The sequence below is a fragment of the Parasteatoda tepidariorum genome, chromosome 3, assembly GCF_982258835.1.
Source record: "Parasteatoda tepidariorum strain Cologne lab strain chromosome 3, Ptep-v5.0, whole genome shotgun sequence".
NCBI classification, from domain to species: Eukaryota; Metazoa; Arthropoda; class Arachnida; order Araneae; family Theridiidae; genus Parasteatoda; species Parasteatoda tepidariorum.
Genome location: NC_141757.1, coordinates 81,394,563 through 81,414,696, shown reverse-complemented (window position 1 = coordinate 81,414,696; position 20,134 = coordinate 81,394,563). Strand labels below are relative to the sequence as shown.

General features: G+C 29.8%; 1 protein-coding gene across 4 annotated transcripts in view; it reads right to left on the bottom strand.

Moving 5' to 3' along the window:
- LOC107447961 (POU domain, class 3, transcription factor 3-A) overlaps positions 1 to 20,134 on the bottom strand; it is a 467,439-nt gene that overhangs the window by 197,838 nt on the left and 249,467 nt on the right. The window lies entirely within an intron of this gene.

The window sequence follows — 20,134 nt, the reverse complement described above, 5'->3', positions numbered from 1 at the left end:
AATATTGATTAAAGCTAACAAAAGTAAACATCTAAATGTAAGTTGATTACAGATAATGATTATAAATGAATTGTTTAGAAAAATGATTTTAAGACTGCAGAAAGGAAATTATTATACAATTACTATGCTATTACGAATTATATATTATTACGTGATTCTTTTTTATGCAATAAGGAAAATATTATATAAAGCTTTACAATTAAAATAAAACTAATATATTTAGAGAAATTAATTGATTTTATTTTTTTACAACTGTTGCACAACATTATGCACAACAACATTATGCACAACTGATAACATTATGCAGCAAAATAACATACTGTAACATATTTTCTTTTATTTAACAATAAGATTTAAAACTGAAAAATATATAATGATTTTTTATAAAATTATTTTTTGCATCTAGTGCATTTTCTGAATTGTATTTTATTATTAATATTAATCACTTTTTTAAATTGATATATAAGTTATCGATTTTTATCCTTTTTTTAAGTGGAGGGAAGTACAGTAACATTCCAGTTAATTTAAAAGTTATGATTTAGTTTTTTTTTCTCTTTTAAATAAAAATGTGTTCTAAGAGATTTTCCAAATTTAAAGAACAATTTTCAAATTGATTACTGCCACTAATAATTACAGAGAATAGATTTTGCCTTATAAAGTAGAGATATAAAAAAGATATTATAAGGAGGAGATTTGAGAAAAACTTTGGAAATGCATTAATTGCCTTCTAAATTACAAATTTTATGTAGCATTATTGCCTTCCTTTGCACTCTTTAAGCTTTTATACTTTGAGAATACAAAGTAAAATTAACGAAAAGTGCTTAAAAAGATTTGATCTTGAATGAAATGCATTAATCTGAACTAATAGGAAATTATTTGTGGCTCTTTTAAAATAATTACACGCTAAAAATAATGTGCTTACATGATAATATTATCAACTGTCACACTCCAAATCCAGTTATTTTTGGTACATCATAAGATTTTGTTTACACACTGACGCATATGTAATTTTTTTTCTTTATGTTGGTAATTTTGTAAGATAACGTGCTTAAAATTTTTATACAGCTCGCAAATTTAGCTATAGAGGAGAATTTCGTAAGTGCTTGAATATGTACTTTTTTACAAAAAATAATAAATAAAATATATATTAAGTAATAAACAACTATCAATGAGATGGAAAAAAATATTACTATTAACTTAAGTAGGGGAGAGTGGGGTCAATTGTAACATTTTTTACTTAACTATTTTTAGCTAACAAAAAATCCAATATATTATTAGTATTAATTGACAGACTATCCTCTACTAGAAAAAAAATAAATACCTCATTTTAAATGTTATTATATTAGTTTTTAACAATTTTTGACAGTCGCGCACTTGTTACAATTGTCCCCACTTACGGGGTCAATTGTAACAGTTCATAAATTCAACTGAAACATAGTCAATTATACATATTTTCATAGTTGTGATATATTTTTTTAATGATCAAAATAGTAGTGATATTTCAGGAGTAAAAATAATAATGAGCAGAGACCTAAAGGGTTAAACTTTTAACTTTACGGGGTTAAAAATTTTAATTTATGCTGTGAAAGGTGACAAATAAAATAATGCACATGCAAACATAATATAAATGATATAGGAAACTATTGGTGGTTCTTAAAGAGTTAAGTAATGGTTTGTAAACGTAAGATTATTTATTTTCAGCTGTTATAATCGTCCCTTTACTTATGGTTACAATCGTCCCCAAGATGCCATTTCAGCTTCATTTGTTAAAAACAATGCTAGTTAATTAACAAAACTAATTTTTTTCATTGAAATGTTAATTAAGGTGTCCATTTACATATTCGGTTAATACTTTTTATTTGTTTAAACAAAATTACTTTGTTACAATATAATATTCTAATACCAAAAAAAGTACTTACGTAGCGTGAAAATATCTTTTCTGACGTAACTCTTTCAAAAGTACATAAAAATGGCTGCCAGCAGGGGTGTACATGTAGATTTATTAAAGACACCTTGTGCGCCACCTTGGACCAAATCTAGAACCCGACACTCGAAATTTTTGCTCTGTTACAATCGTACCCTGTTACAATTGACCCCACTCTCCCCTACTATAAAATTGTTAATTTAAAACACTAATATTTTTAAAAAATCTGGAATGGATAAAAAAAAAACTCTTATGTCATGCTATGACAACTACAAATTTAAATTTTGCTGCAATGTAATTGAATAAAGTCAGAATATTTATTACAATATGAAATGGTAATGTTACAGTATAATGTTTGATAAAATTAAATTTGTATAATCGTATTTCGTATTAAGTGCTTACAAAATTAATGTTGCATGTTATATGTTTTAAAAGTAGTCCTGAAAAATTATAAAAATGCTATATCTATATCTAAATCTATAAATACTGAGAAAGTTTAAATCTAATCTTTAGTCTAAATAAATCTGTTTATAAAAATCTGTATATAAATTTACAAGTTCTTCATAGTAATTTCTACCTATAATTTTAAATTATAATTGCTAATAATTTTGGAGCTATTTTTATTTCTATATCTTTTGTAATATTTACAAGTTTTCTAAAATAATCATTAAGAAGATATTAGAATTTGTACCACAACATTTGACAAACATTATATGGTCTGAAAAGCTGTTTTTTATGTATATATATGTTTTTTTAATCAATGAAGAAATCGAATTCTTCATAACTTAACAAGTTGTACAGTTGGAGTTTTTAATGAAAGTTGGCAACTACTGCGATAGTTAGCATTCAAAAACCACTATCTATTTTGCTTACATGTATTTTTGAAGGGTGTTAGGAGTTTACAAGAGGAAGATGCAGAACAGAAAAAAATTTCTTTATTTTAGGTTTTTAAGATTCAATTGCTTAACATTTATAACCTTGGCAGGGATTTTCTCACAAGATTTAATCTCTACTTTTAAAAAAAAATACTTTTTTGAAAAAAGAGAGTAAGAAAGAGAATATACCACACAGTAAGAAAGATACACTACATACGAAATCTAGCATTAGTTAAATAAACGATATATGACTAAATAATAATAATAATAATTAAAAATAGGCTAAAACGTAGAATTTCGCATTCTCATTAGAAAAAAAAATGGGTAAGAAAAAATTACGGAGTTAGAGCTGCGAACTATCCTTTCAGTTTCCTTTCCAGCGAGTGTAAATATCTTGCAGGGTAAATACTTTTACAGAACGCCAATCGGAACTAATCCACATTGCTAGTTTAAGTCTCCGCTCTTTTATTAAATACAATCTTAACTGTACAAGGATTTTAAGGGTAGTTTTTATTTGTTTATATTATTATTTTTTATTTTTTGTAAATAAAATAACAACGAATAAAAAAAGAAGGTATAAAAATAAGTGATTAGATATTTTAAACCGAAAGTTGATGAGATTTATATTTGATGTAGCTCACTAAAATCTAATCACATCAATGGTTTCATTATTTCAAAAGAACAACTTAAATGTTTATTATTATTATTTTAAACAAGTAGGTTTTCAAAACCCTAAAAATAGACTTTAACTGGACATAAGAGCCAGGTAAAGGGCTTTTCGTTAAGTAATGGTCATTGGAGAGTACAAGACACAGGAAATTCATGGGAATGGAGGAATTATTGTGGTGTTAACGTTAAAACTCGAACCGCAGTTCTGTTGGCTGACAGATTAGCCTTCTCAGCTATAGTATGTGCGCAGTTGCAGGGAACTAAGTAGCCTGCACTGTATGTGAAATTGGAGTTTTTACGAGAAGGAGCTCCTGTATAAGTTTTAATAGTTGACCCACCACACCCTCAAGGAGTGCGATTGATTTATTATATAACTGGTGATGAGCAGTTGACCCATTTCCGAATTTAAGTTTATCAATGTTCAATGCTCAGTATTGTAATTTCAAACCCAACCGAGAAGACAAGGGAACTCCTGAATCAAGCATTGAGACAAACTAGCCTTCAAGGAGGGCTTTTTTAATGGAACTAACCCATATCTACGTTACAGGAAGAGGAAAAACACGAAATCCTCCTATAGTTAGCTCATCGACAAGGGGATTCTAACCCATGAATTGTCTACCAATGGGGATATTTTACGTCAGCACAGTTGTTGGTGCGAGCCGAAAGCGTGTCACCACATTAAGAGGCGAACGCTCCATCCCCTGAGCCACCGTGGCTCAAAATGTATCTTTTACAATCCGTTGTTGAACAACCGTTGTTGCAGACTCAATTTTTTTGGGTGTACGGCTACTAATGTTCAACTCCGTAACCTTGTAATCTTGAACCCAACCCAGAAGACAAGATAACTCCTGGATTGGGAGAAATTTGCCTTCGTGGAGAACTTTTGATGGAACTAATCCGCATTTCCGTTACACGGCGAGGGAAACTGCGAAAACCTCTCCCGGTTAGCCTGACAAAGGGACTCTAACACATGGTTCATCTACCACTGAGGATATTTTATATCAGCAATGCAGTCGGTTCAAGTCGGATGCGAATTTCGTATCAACTCGTCATCGCTGGGATTCGAACCCGGTTCACCTCATTGAAAGGCGAATGCTTTATCCCCTGAGCCACCACGGCTGAAATGTATTTTTTGAAAATGTTTCATGCTCATACTTTTATATTTTTATTACTATGAGTATCTCTCGAAATTTTTTACTCTTTCCATACACATTAAATGCCTTTTATGTGTTTACTTTACAATTAATCCATTTGAATTCCTAACTTTAAAATAAAAAAACATTAATTTTGAGTCAAAATCTAAAGCATTATGTGGTAGAACAGGTAACAGCATTTGTACTAAGTTAAAAATTTTATAAATTTATCCAGATTTATTATATTTTTTTATACTCATAGGTTGAACACAATTTATTAAAACAAGTCATATAATCTGAATCTAAGACAACATTACATTATTTTGAAATAAATGTCAACAGTTCTTTTGTTTATGCATATCACTTTTATCTTGAATCAATGAATTATCTATCATTAAATAAAAGATTAAACCAGGATAGAAGGTATCGAAGTTAACTCTCTTCTCTCTCCAATTACATTAACATTGGATAGTGAATCCACACGTATTGGCGGGAAGACTCATTGTAGCGCAACTATACACACGTGACCCGTGGGGTACTCTTTGGTGCAAACCACTCTATTGGAAAATGATCCCGATTGACCATCGCGTTATTATCACGTAGGGCAGGTTTGATCATGTGAGACCGTGACGTCATCTGAGTAATGGTCATCTCTGTTGTCTTAGCAACGGGCTCTGTTTGTCGCCCTCGACAGCTCCCCTTTTCCAACGTCCGGGTGTGGTCCTTTGGTGGAAAATCATGCGAGTGAACTAGCTGCCTTCCGACATAGCTGTTGTTACAAATTCTAGAACATCGAATACCATCACTCTTACAAATATTAGATTTTAAGTTGTTTAGTTAGTTTTCTTTCCCCCATTTGCTTTACTTAAAATTACATTTGGCATAGATTTGAAAAGTTTGAAGAAACAGGACCTGGTATTTGACATTAACCGGTATCGCAATCTTCAAGTAATACAAAAGATTCATAATCTGCCTTTAATCCTTTGAGGCAAATGGAACATCGGAGTCCTTTTTACGCATTTTTTTACACTTTAGCTACAAGTAAAAATATTTTTGGTATTTTTTATCTATAAAAAAACAGTCTAATAGGAACTAAAAAAATTTGGTAGATTATCGGAAATATATTTGTGTTAAAATATAAAATTTAAAAAGAAGTAGTTTGAAATTTTCTTTTTCACTTATATTCAAAAATTTATCAATAGTTGATTTTGTAAATTTAAGAAATTTCAATGATGAATAACGATTTTTCTTAAATCTGAATAACTGCAAACCAGTGCAAATTGAAAAGAAACATATTGTTTGGAAGTGAGCCATGTCAGTGTTCCTGCTTTTAACACTAGATTGCCTAAGGAAGTCATTTTGACTACTTTTAATTTCAATTAAAAAACAATTATGTATGTTATGACACAATTTCTTAGAATTTTGCACAACATATTATTTTTTTATTGTTAATATTTACTAATAACTTGTTATATAACTGTAAATAATATAAAATGTATTAAAAATTAATTTTAAACAAATTTCTTTACACATTATTTATTCTTTTACAATCCAGTCATTTTGACAGCTTTTAGGTATATTCTAAGTTTCAGTCTTTCCAGTGTTAAACGCAGAAAAAGACACCGGTGTTTCATACTGTATTTTATAACCATAACTTATTAAAATGCTAAATATAATATTTTTCATTTATTTTATCCCAAATTAATACAAAATAATGAAAAAAGTATAAAAAATATGTTTAAAAAAATTCTGCGTCAAAGGGTTATGTTTTTAAGTAAACAATGAATAATAATAATATTTGATAGTGAATAAAAATCAACTAAGAAGTCCCTTATATAATGCGAATTGCATATACTTTAAACAGGAGCTCCATACTTATATTTTCAATAAATAAATAAAATAATATAAATAAAATAATATAAATAAATGAATAAATAAAAATAGAAACAAATACTTTTATTACTGAATCGACTATCGATAATGTTGACAAAATAAACTTTAAAAAATTCATGGAGTTTATAGTTTTTTTAAAAAATGGTATTTAGAAAATTTATACCACCTTTCATTGTGATGCAATTAATTTGATAATTCCATAGCATGCTTACAGCTGGTTTTTATAGTTTAATTTGAATATATAATCATTTAAAGACTCTAAAATTCATCGGGGAAAATTTTAAACCTGACCTTTGGAATGTATAATTTATATAGAGAGATGAAATAAAAAGTCACAGATAGAACATAATATAAATATGCATACTTATAAATATGTATATAGTGTGGTGAAATTAAATAAACAAAAAGTATTTAATATTTTAATATTAATTTAGATATTTAAAAAAATATATTTTAGATATTTTAAAAAAAGATTTTAATGAAACAGATATTTTAAAAAAAAGATATTTTAGATATCTTAAAAAAGATATTCTTTTAGATATTTTTTTAAAAAAACTTTTTTTCACTTAACTTTTATGCTAAATATGATGACTTTTACTTTAACTTCATGTTTTTTTTGTTGTTACAAAATAAAATAAAAGGTCACATGGAACAATAATTAAAAATTTATTATGCATTTAGTATATTTAAATTAAATAAATAGCAAATGATACCATAACATAAGAAAATAGCCGCTACGAATACTGTGTGCTTGAAGTCAAATGAAAAAAAAGTATTCAACATTAATTTAGATATTTTGTAATGCGATATTGAATAAAAATTATGATCCAGCAAATAAATTTCTAAATAATTAGACTCGCTAAAACTGAATTTCTTTAAAAAAAAAATCAAATAAGAAGTCACAGATAGAATAATAATTACACATACTTATTAATATATATTTAGTACAGAAGAATTAAATAAATAAAAAAAAAGAGAAGATGATAACATGAGCCATTAGCCGTTACGTATAGACACAACGACCTAACCCAAACGGGGATGGGGACTATCATAGCAGAAAAAGAGTATATAATAGCTTTTAATAATCCCCTTCCCTCAATCTAAATTATTGTGTTCAAGGGTTGAAGTACAAAGCTAGTGGAAGAAAGGGGTGTACTCTCACACTGGCCCAAGAAAAAACATTCAAACTTCCTGCGGAAATATTGCCACACTCAGATGATTCCTCCTCCATTACAGAACATGAAGGATTAGCCTTTGTCACGTGATGCTGTCGATTCATTCCCCCCCTCCTCCTTTTTGTGAAGATCATCAGATCTAACGGTAGTGTAGAGTCGGTGAGTTTTGTCTGTCTACAATTATGATGTTCTTTTTTTGTGTGATTTTTTTTTATTATTATTAGGATAATTCTTTTCTCGCACTGAGCTGGGCTTTGGGAATCATTGCTGCTGCCAACTGTGCAGCTGTTTATAAAATTAGCACGCACGGCAGTAAAGATGAGGAAATTTTGTTACAAATGTATTTTTCCGCGTAAAATGTATTTGTTTGTGAAAGCTAAGGGGAGGAGCGACATTCAGTTGAGCGAGAGAAAGGGATTTAAATTAAATATATCGATTCAATTCACGTGACAATAGTAAAAACTATCGCATTACGCGATAAAAAGAATATACGTATATTTAACTCGCAAAAAAACATTTATCAATAAGTTTTTATAAATTATTCAAAAAAGAAAGAATTAAAAAACTACACACATTTTGGCGTCATTTGAAAAATTCTATCCTTTCAGGATGTTTTGTAATAACCGTCCTCAATATAACTCATTCATTTGTTCTTCATTTTTAGAACTTATATCAAAAATGATGTCAAAAAAGTTTAAACATTAGATGGTTATGAATTAATATTTAGGTGATAAAATAACACAAGAGCTATCGAAAACTGTCTAATCACTAGTGACTAAAGAGGAATGAATTGCATTAAAATCAGTTTCATATCCCGATGAAAACAGTGTTTTTTATAATTTCTCACTTTCTATCAAGCAATTAATGTTTTCAGATCCTCCTTCTTTAGCACAGTGATTCATTACAGTGCAATAAGGTTTTTTGTGCTTTTTCTCTCATAAATATTAATTTTTGACCCATGATACGTATGACTTTTTACTTTATTTTGACAAGGGTTTCAAAAATATACATTAAGGTGGTCATTACGGAGCATTCTGTATACAAAATGTATGATAACTTATATGCTTTATGAGACTATGCACTCACGGTATGTATAGTTTCTGTTTCATTTAAAAAAAGCTCTACAAAAGAGTAAAGAGTATAAAGTTCTACTTTAGGCTCGTATTATAATAATTTTTGTTTTAAAAGACATTTAACTCAATTCCTTTTAAAATAAGTAACTCTATGTTAGAACACTGACAAATTATAATCACATAATAGTTCAAATGTTGGATTATTATATTTTCCACCCGCCAACTTTTTTCTGCATCTTTTATGCAAATTCTGCTAATGTGATCAAATCCTTGTATGCCACGCATCCACTGGGTCACTCTGTAGTTCAGAAATCAAAAACTGAAAGAAAAAAATCATTAATTTTCTCACATACATAAAAAAATAATTCATTTTTATTTAGCATCTGTATCTAAACTCCTTTAATAAAGAGTTTAAATTCGTTAATTCAATTAAACTGAATAGACGAAATTTCTGTTTTTAACCATTCAAAATAGTGTCGACAAGTGTTTTCGAAAAAAGGTTCCGGATAAAGGTCATAGGAGTTTCGAGAGTTAAAACTTTTTTTTTTTTCAGACCAGTAACGATTTTTGAAACTAGTCATTATATTTATATCCAATGATTATTTATTCTAGATTTCGATTATTTCCATGCAATTCCTCAAATATCTGTGAAAAAATAGCATTATTTAAAAATAATAATAATAACAATAGTTGCACTAGTATTTCCCATCAAACTTTTGAATCCAAAGAAAATAACTTAATTTAACAATAAAGAAATATGTTCTTTTCGTTTTCACTTCAACGAAAACCATAATTCAGTTTATTCTATTCATTTTCAGTTTATGTATACACTAAAAAATAAATTTAGAGCTAGACTATTGCCACTACAGACCTGTAAATTTAACTGTTTGGCATACAACTCAATTTTAAGACTGTTATTCATTAGACACTGAAAAAAATTAAGTTATTTCCGCACTGTAAATATTTTCAAAATGATTCGTAGTGTTTTTTTTTTTGGTTAATATGTTTACAATTGCTAGTGAAATTTATTTATTAAATATGGGTACCGCCAAAATAAGGTCTACCACTTAGGGTTCCGTCAGCGAAGATAATTGGAACCCATGAGGCGACCGTTTCTATTTATTCATTAGAAAAATTATACTTAACCAATATTTTATTTAATCAAAAATAGATTTGTTTACCAGAATACCTTAACAAAACAATAATTTGGTATTTTTGATACTTCACAGATATTGTTAGAGTAATTATGACCCAATAATTATCACCCAATTTTATTAATGACTATTTACTGTAGGTAAAAACAAAACTTGTATCATTTTAACTGTGCAATTAGGGAATCACGTGAGGAGTAGAGAATGATTGAAGACAATTTCCAGTAATATAATTATAGTGACAAGTTGTTATGACAAGAATTTTGCAGGTCAACCATTAAATAAATCTTTTTGACGTTTTTGCGACTCCACTATTAAAGATAATTATAACAGTAATGACAGAGACTGATTACTCAGTTTTGAAAGTGTGACTCTGGCGAATTTTTTTTTTTAAAAAACGGTAGAATTATGATATAATTTGTTTAGTTTTATTTCTGGTTCTATTATTTGTCTTTTTATCTAAATATTCTCCCCATTTCATTGGAGGACGTTTTGAAAACAAGCTTTGAAAAACTAATTCTAATATAGGAATTTCCTATGGGTCTACTTCTCTTTTTTTCCCTTTTCTCTTTTTATTCACTACTTCTCTTTTTTTTTCCACTTAGACAAAAGGGCCATCTAAATTTTTAAACCATCGACTCTAGACTCAACTACAATCAAATCACGATTTCTTTCCTTTACAACAAATTAGTTTTTCTTTGTGTTATTCAATGGAAATGTATTTTGGGGACACAATTTTGTAATCATATCACGCGACAAACTCTCTACGTAGAATCAATATTGCGTAGACAAATTTCGAATGAACAATTCCAGCAACAGCCCGTTGTGGGCCCGGCGGAATATTAAGCATTCCCGCAACAGCCCGTTGTGAGCCAGGAGGGTCATGGAGGTTGAGGCACCACAATTTCGTGGCCAACGGTATGATTGTAAGCAATGTGGTCAGCACTGCGCACAGGCTGTCTTTACTTTCTAGACCAGCTAGTACCCATCGACCTGAAACTGAGTGGTCTTGAAGTCGCTACTGGGAATCTTATCTGGAACCAGTTCTTCTCAATGACAGTTCAGTGCCTTAACCACTTTGCCCACGTGACTTGAATAAAATATTACGTAGGTAAAATATCTTGGTTCAATTTTAAAATAAGGACTTTTAATGACAGTGAAGGACATTTAACAAGTGTCACAAAATCATGAACACACACACCTACTAAAACCTGCATATCTTTCGAAAGTAAACGAGTTTCTAACGTAAATGCATTTTAAATAAAGGTTTGGAGTATTTTAATCAGAGTACAAAATATTCTACGGGCCCACCACACCTAAACACAGTGACAGAAACGGATTTTCATTCGCACTTTGAAAAATTATATTCATTGTATTTTGATAATTAATATTTTTATTAATAATTATTCATTAATAATTATTCATCAACAATTTTTATTAATAATTAAATAACAATTAAAAATTATTCATTAATGCTGATTGAATTTGTATAAGTAATAAAAATATAATTTATTTAAATTAGTATATTTGCGAACATTTAAAACTGTTTCTCTCTTAAGTCACTGGACAATGTGTGCGAATATATATGTAAATAAAAAAAAATATTCAAACTTAATATTAATAAATACTTTTACGACCATGCATTCTTTTGCTTAATTTCACATAATGTTATTACTTTTAAGTCGTAAATGTTTCATCTTTATAAATGCATTATGCACTTATAGAGATGAAACATTTACGATTGCAATGCAGCTATCAAAAAGAAAAAGGGAAAAAAAAGAAGTAGAAAAACTTAAGTGCTTTACTATAAATTTCGAGAAAAGTAGTTTGACAATTTTTTTTCTTTCTATTGATAATGATACGAACGCTAAAACAGAATTTCAAACAACTAAGAAAACAAAATTTATAAAAGAAAAAAAAATTGCAATATTATCAATAGTTTAATACGAAAATACCAAATGTATAAAAATCTCAATTTCAAATTTTAAGTAGCTTACTTTGATTTTTCTATTGCATGGCAAAATAGTAGTAACAAAACGTTTTAAAGTAAATATGAAAACAAAAGCAAATTTAGTAAAATGAATAATAAATGTATTAGCTGAGATATTTTGTCCGTCGTGCTTTGTCCTTGGAGCTGAATGGATTGGTAGTTAAGTATTAGCAATAACTAGACATTAATAGTAAAGATTTACGAGTATATTTAGACACAAAAATGCATCTTCAGAGAATGCAGTATGTTTTTTTTAATGAACTCGGATTTGAGCTCCGAAAAAATACGCTGTTAAATTTTAGAGAAATTACACAGTCACTTTGGTTCAAAAAATTTGTAATTTCATGATCAATGTCTTAGATTAATCGTACATTATCAAGGATATCTTTGTTGCCTGTTTGTACATAATTCTTGAAGTTCAAAAAAAGATAACTTCGCGCAAAAGAAAATAACACTTAAGTTGCCAAGTATTATTTCTTATTATTATATTAGTTAATGCTTTTTGTCAAAATTATTTTTCTCATCAGTTCATAAAAAATAATAAAAATAAAAATAAATAAATAAAAAAAAAACATAACAGAAAACATAAAAAACAAAATTACAAAAGTTGATAGAAGTTGAAAAGTTGAATTTTAGTTATTGAAAAAAAAAACTTAAAGCATATATTACTATGCAGTTACATTTTGGAAATTGCACAAAATTTGGTTATGCTTAAACTAGTAACATTTCCAGAAATCGCCTCGAAACAGTAACTAGAAAAAAAGTATTTTGCATTTCACTCTGTCTGATTCTGCTACAAATTAGAACATCAATAATATCATCATCAAGCTTCGTATGAATTGCAAGCATGAATCATAATTTAAGGTTAACATTTCAAAATTAATAATATTGTGAACTATAATGATAGAAAATATATGGTATCGATTATAATAATAAGAATTTTAAGAGCATTAACAAAAAGAAATGTGGAATGCTTTTCTCATTTAGCTCGCACCACGATTAAAACTCAACGGCCTTTTACTATCCCCATTTCTGAACACAATAATGAACCCAAACAACGAAAAAGGTTTTTCCTTCATCTTCTCCAACCTTAACCTTCCACTAAAGCCTTTTCTCCAGGACTCCATAACCAATTGCAAGGAAAGAAAACAAAAAGAAAAAGTAATGCTGCAGGAATGAAGGAAGAGTTCAGCATAAAAAGTAAAAAATGAAACAACAAAGTAAACAAAACATAAAGCAAAAAGAAAAAAAATCTCTCTCCATCTAAATTTGAGCCGTGTGTAGCCGCAAGAAACACGTTCTTCCATCAACTGGTAACGACTCCAAACCCTGAGCTGCCTCATTTCTCGTAGCAGCGCGGTAGAAGACCCTGACTACGTGATCTGCATCTTCTAAAGGGATCTGCGTCGCTCTTCTTTTTGCACCCGTAGGGATTGCCGGCCCTGCGTCGGAGGTTTGAGGGTGTTTCACACAGGAAATTCGTTGTGGCAACGTCTGGAAGCTCGAGTTGGGTCAAAACCATCTCCTTTTTCTTTTTCTTTACTCTTTCCATTCCTGATATATATGTTTTTATACTAGTTTGGAATGGTTTTTTGGGTTGGTAGTCGTAGTTTCAATTTTTCATGGTTTAAAACAAAAATGCTTAGCAGTACGTGAAGAATTGTGATTGTTGATCTTGTTATTGTCGTCGTCATGGTTATGGCTTTAAGAATTTTGTTGAGTTTTTCTTAAAGTTGTCTTTTAATACCTCAGTAGCATAAAAAGAAAACATGTTAAATCTTATTAAGCATTAAGTTAGATCAGCAGTTAAGCGTAACATGGTTAAAATGACTAGATATAACTTATTCTTAATCGTATGATCGCATTTTTAATGATCAAAGCCATTTTGTTTTATACTTGTTAATGGTTTTGATGTTTGTAGTCGTAGTTTTGATTTCTCATGCACTGTTAAAAGTATGGTATAGAGTTACCACCATTTCTGGTGTTGAGGTAAACTATATACACTTTTAAGAATAGAACTGTACAAAATTGAAAAAAAAAATAACAACTGTTTGAAAGAGTTATCAGCAAATATATTGCTAAAAATATTCTTGTTTTTAAACGGAATATTTTTGCAATGATGCTATAAATTGATTCTGTGCACATGAAAATATGTCTTATCAGTAAACGAAAAATAAAAAAATAAACAAATAAATAAAACTATAACAATGGAAAAGTAAGTAAAAAATGTGATACATGCACTGTGCAAAAATTTAAGTTTACACCAACACCAAAAATAGAATCAACTATACTATCGTGCTAAAGAATAATCAACGTAAACGGCAAAAAATTTGAAATTGAGATTCATATATATTTGGCATCTCTGTATGATAAACTACATGTTGCAATAACATTTATTTCAACAAAAAAAAATCTGTTTTATCAGTTTTCGGAAATTTATTTTAGCGTTCATAGCATTAGCAATAGAAATTTGTATTCATCTTGGTTAAATTACAGCACTAAAGTTTAGATTTTCTACTTCTTCCACTGATTTTTAGTTTAATTAAGCAAGTGAAAATTGTTAGCTTTTAGAAATCATTATCTACACAACATAAACATATTTCCTAAATTTTATCACTTGATACTATGGCTCAATTTAAATGAAAACTTGCTTTAATGTAACATCTTTTTAAGATAGCAGCAGTATCAAGCAAGGTATCAATACAGAGTGCCCCGATTTCTGAATTTCCTGTGACTGTCCTGTATAATCAATTCTAAGCACAGTTTTACCTTATAAATTTAATTTTATTTTTTTTGTCTAAATGAGTCCACTATGAAACAAGGAGTATTACCAAGTAAACCAGGCCTAATGTAGCAAGCAAATGCTTATTTAAAAATCTTTTAAACATGAAGTAGTTTTGTAGCTTATTATTGATTTTTTAAAAACGCGCGAACACCTTGCATTATGTATGATTAATGAATACATAATACATCAAACCAAAAAGTGTAACACATAATTTTCATTAACTCAAACGCCACCTCAGCCGTTGTTTCAAATCGCTTAATAACACTTACTTTAGTGACCCGAGACAATATTTCTTCAATCAGTTCGATTCTAGACAAAATTCGATTCGATTCATCTTCACTCGCCCTATTATTGCAATTCGCCCCCCTTCCTTTAACGAAGACACAAGGGTCACGTGCTCACCCCTTGCCCACTTCAGTGTTTAATTTATAACGTTAATTAGCCGTAAAGTTATAAGGCAAATGAGCGTCTATCTCTCGTCTCACGCCATTGCCCCCTGTTCCGGTCGGCCGCTTCCGGTTCGACCGGTGTCGCTAATTACACAGAAAATGAGAAATTCTGATATCGATCGCCAAGAGGGCCAACTTTTAATCAGCCAAATGGAGAAGAAGAGCAACTTTCACCTCTCTCCCGCCAAATAGACAGATATTTTTTGGAAGAGGGGAGTATTATTTGAAGAATTGTAGTTGTCTTTATTTTTTTTAATTCAGTCTGTAATCAATCTCATTCCTCACACTTAGGGATTAATGTTGGGGATGATCTTTCTTTTACTTTAGTTCTTGTCATTGTTAAGAACGTTTCGCTCTTTCTTTCAAATTATCGTGAATGATTTAGTTGCAGCAAACGAAGATTAATATTTTTAGATCTATTATAGAGTAGTGATATTCAAGTCGAGCTCATGAAATATTAATTTATAGAGTGTGTAAACATGAAATTATTAGAGAGAATAGTTGAAGAACAACTGATATAAAAAGCATTATTAAATTCGTGCTATGTTTATATCAATATAAAAATATTGCTAATGTCTTTTAACAAAACATTTTCAAAAAACTAGATATGAGATCTTTTTTTCTCCAAACAAATTCAGTTGTATTTTATCAGTAACAAATTTAATATTCTTTTTTGTAAATTATGTATTTAAATTGTTCAAAAATTTTTTTTAGATATATTTTGATAATTTTCCCCATTCTTTTAAATACTTTTTTTTTAAATAATAAAAGAAATATTTACTAGAAGTTTTTATGGATGCTGCTTTAAAACACACTTATGGACTTCTGCCTTTCCTCTGATAGAACATATCAATACTCGATTTCTAATTGTCTGTAAGCGTCTTCTCTCTCTAGTAATTTTTCAAGCAATTTATCTCTCTAGTAATTCTACTCAAATACAAAATTCTCTCTAGTAATTTCTATATTGAAACTGATTGCATTTTAAGTAAAGTAACTAAGAAAGCATTCACTTAAAAACCTTTTGCGATTGTATATTTTTAAATTAATACCATTACCACGCAGATAAACAAAGTTTTCGTATCTAACGCATACACAGATTATGTTTTTTACGAACTCCTTTTGCGATATTTACTTCATCCTGGTAGTTAACTCAAGTAATGTATTATTTTCTGAAACAGTTTCAAAATTACACTGTTTCAAACTTAAAAAGCAAAACAATTATTATGGATATTCGGTAATCAAGTTAAATGGCTGCGAACTGAGGCTGAATTAAAACAAACTACACATTTGATTCATACTTGATTATGTAACAAAACTTCATTGCTTCAAAAATATATGAAGGTGATGAAAGTAGATATGGTTCGAGCTCTCCTGAATAGACTCCGATTCTCAGGAATAGCCAAACATGAATGAGTAATAGAAAATGTAAAGTTGCTAACGAAAAAGAAAGCAAAAAACAAAACTAGAATAACTGAGGGTTTTCTTTGAAGAGCGGTTTTTGTAGTTGTGTCTTTCACCTTATTTATTTTTCATTTTCCATTGGCAACTTTACATTTTCTATTTAAAATCTCTTTTGTTTTCCTCATTGAAACCTGGCGAGTCTTGAGAATGGGCGCCTATTTTTGAATGCTTAAAACATTCCGACTTTTACCACCTTCATTATATTTTTGAACAAAATGAGAATTTTTATGTTATCAAGTATATCTTTACGCTTTGGCCGAGATAACCTGGTTGGTAGGGCACTGGGCCCATGTCCAAGAGTTCGTGGGTTCAACCGCAACCGGCCAAAGATGTTGACTGATGCACGTTAAATATGTCGAGTCGCAAAGTCCTCCATGTTCCCATAACAAATCAATACCTCCGGGGGTACTGATCCAGGAGTTTCCTTGTCTGCTGGATTGGTTCAAAATTACAAAGCTACAGAGTTGAACATTAGTAGTCGTAAACCCAAAAATTGGGCCGGCTGTTCAACGACTGATTTATATATATCTTTAAGCTTTAGTTTCTTGGGATTATTTATTGTGTACTCATTATTTAATTCTATTATTTTGAAGTTTTATAAAAATTACTTCTAAGGGAATTAGATTTTTTAACAGATTAAAATTTTTCTTCCTGCTGAAGTTAAACAATCTACGATAAAAAGATGTTTGTTTAAAAAAATGCAAGATACTTGTTTTAAAAAAATAATACTATTTAACGCAACAAGAAAACATGTCTAAACGTTATTCAAAAAAAGCAAAAAAGTTGAATTCTTTTTTAAGACCATACAGAAACATCTAAAACAAAAAAAAAGACCCTAAGATTTTATAAAAAGAATACACACAAGACAAAACAATCAGTCACAACACTGTATCCTCGCCCCTTAATACCCCTCACTCAAACCCCTTTCTTGTTTCGCACGTTAAACAACAGATTGGTCTGGGGCTTCCTCTAGAATGACAGAATGCAAAACATATAACTGTAACCATACCGCGCATTGTTTTTGGACCAATAATCAGATTTGGATGAAGGCATAAAGCTGGCCTTTGTGGCACCATACATCATATTCAGTCTTCTCTTCCAAAAGGGGTGGGTGTAAACATTGGTTGCAGAGGGGGGTCTACATGTCTTTTGCATAGGGAACGGATTGAGATTGCATTATATAAACACCTGAGCCCGTAGATCTGACACTGTAATCCGCGGAAAACGTTGTGCCACGGACCCGTCTCCCTCATTTGCATTTTCTCAACGTCGGCTTTGGCTTAGCTGCGTTCGAGGATTCAATATCCCTCATATTATTGCCGCTGAAGTAGAATTTTTCTCATTTCAATCTGGTGTATGAAATTTTATTTTATCAGGACATTTTCTGGTGATTATACCTGTTACAAGTTTATGTAATTGACTTCTAATTGATTATGCGATTAAATCATTAATTTTTATGCATGTATCTGATTAAAAAGATTATGGATTTTTATGCTTTGTTGGATTCAAACGATTTTTAAATAATCATTCACATTTATAATGATGTTTCCCTTTTCAATCTGGTATATGAAATTTTATTTGATCATGACATTTTCTAGTGATTATACCTGTTACAAGTTTATGTAATTGACTTCTGATAAATTATGCGATTTTAAACCATTCATTTTTATGCAACTTAGCGATTAAAAAGATTATGGATTTTTATGCTTTGTTGGATTCAAACGATTTTTAAATAATCATTCACATTTATAATGATGTTTCCCTTTTCAATCTGGTATATGAAATTTTATTTGATCATGACATTTTCTAGTGATTATACCTGTTACAAGTTTATGTAATTGACTTCTGATAAATTATGCGATTTTAAACCATTCATTTTTATGCAACTTAGCGATTAAAAAGATTATGGATTTTTATGCTTTGTTGGATTCAAACGATTTTTAAATAATCATTCACATTTATAATGATGTTTCCCTTTCCAATCTGGTATATGAAATTTTATTTCATCAGGACATTTTCTGGTGATTATACCTGTTACAAGTTTATGTAATTGACTTCTGATAAACTATGCGATTTCAAATCATTCATTTCTTTGCAACTTTGTGATTAAAAAGATTATGGATTTTATGTTTTGTTGGATTCAAATGATTTTTAAATAATCATAATAAAGTAGGAATTTTTCAAATTTATAATTATGTTTCCTATTTCAATCTAGTGTATGAAATTTTATTTCATCAGGGCATTGTCTGGTGATTATATCTGCTGCAAGTTTATGTAATTAACTTCTGATAGATTATGCGATTAAATCATTCATTTTTATGCAAGCTTATGATTAAAAAGACTGTTGTTTTATGCTTTATTCGATTCAAACGATTTTTAAATTATAAAGACACTAAATTAAAACTTTACGTATCATATTTATTATGTTAAAAAAGCAATGTAGGGGAAAAAAAATCAAATGCATAGCATTTTGAGGGCAAAATGGCATAAGACCTTGAAGTAGTTGAAGATAAAATAGCATTCAAAAAATATCTTGCTTAAAAAATAGTGATTAATGTAAGTGATGGGAATAATTATAAATAAATACGAAATGTGACTATAGTTATCCAACGAATACTGAGCTTTTAAATCTAAATATATAACTAAAATCTTTAAGAAAGAATTTTTTTTTAAATAAAATGGAGGCAAAAAGGATTATATCTGCTTTGTTCCTTTTTACTGTATTACTCAGCAATTTTTTTCTTAATCACCATATCACTTTTAATTATCCATATCTAATTATTATCATGAAATTAAATCTTCATACAGGAAATAAATTAAAAGTTTTTAGTAACTAAAGTTTCTAGTTCTAAAGTTTTTAGTTCTGAAATATCATAAATTGAATTTGAAGGCTAGTGGCAAAAAAGATGGATTCAGTCACATTGTGCCGAACTCAAGATTGGTAGGTAAGTAGGTACTTTATTTACGTCGCACTAGAGCTGTACAATGGGCTGTTGGCGACTCTCTGGGAAACATACCCGAGGATGATCCGAAGTCATAACATAGCAATTTTGATCCTCTGCAAAGGGGATGGCTCTCCTGCTGTGGTAGCCTGACGACCTGCGTGTGAAGTCGCCTTTACGGTAAAACAGTTTAACGAGGACCGATACCGCACACCCTGGATCCCTAAACAGGGATCCAGATCAAATTGGTCACGTCACCCACCAGCTTACAGACAGCATCCAGTGATGTTTGACTTCGGTGTTCTACTGGGAACCCTTTACGATGAGTTCAGTGCGGAATCAATTGAAAATAAGCATGCTCTTTTATTGAGAGCCAGGAAAAGTAAGGTATATTAAACATACTATTTGTCCAAAGATCAGTTTATTCAGCAGCTCCACAGGTCAGAGACAAACTCGTAGAACGCTGACCACGATCAGGATTGGGCAACTAACTCACGGCTTTTTGGAAATCGATTTTCACTTGTTAAGCTGAAACACTCTAGAGAGTTTTGCTTTGTTCATAGGATTCACGAACTCATAACCTTGCTGACCTGCATAGTTTGTTCGGTTTTTAG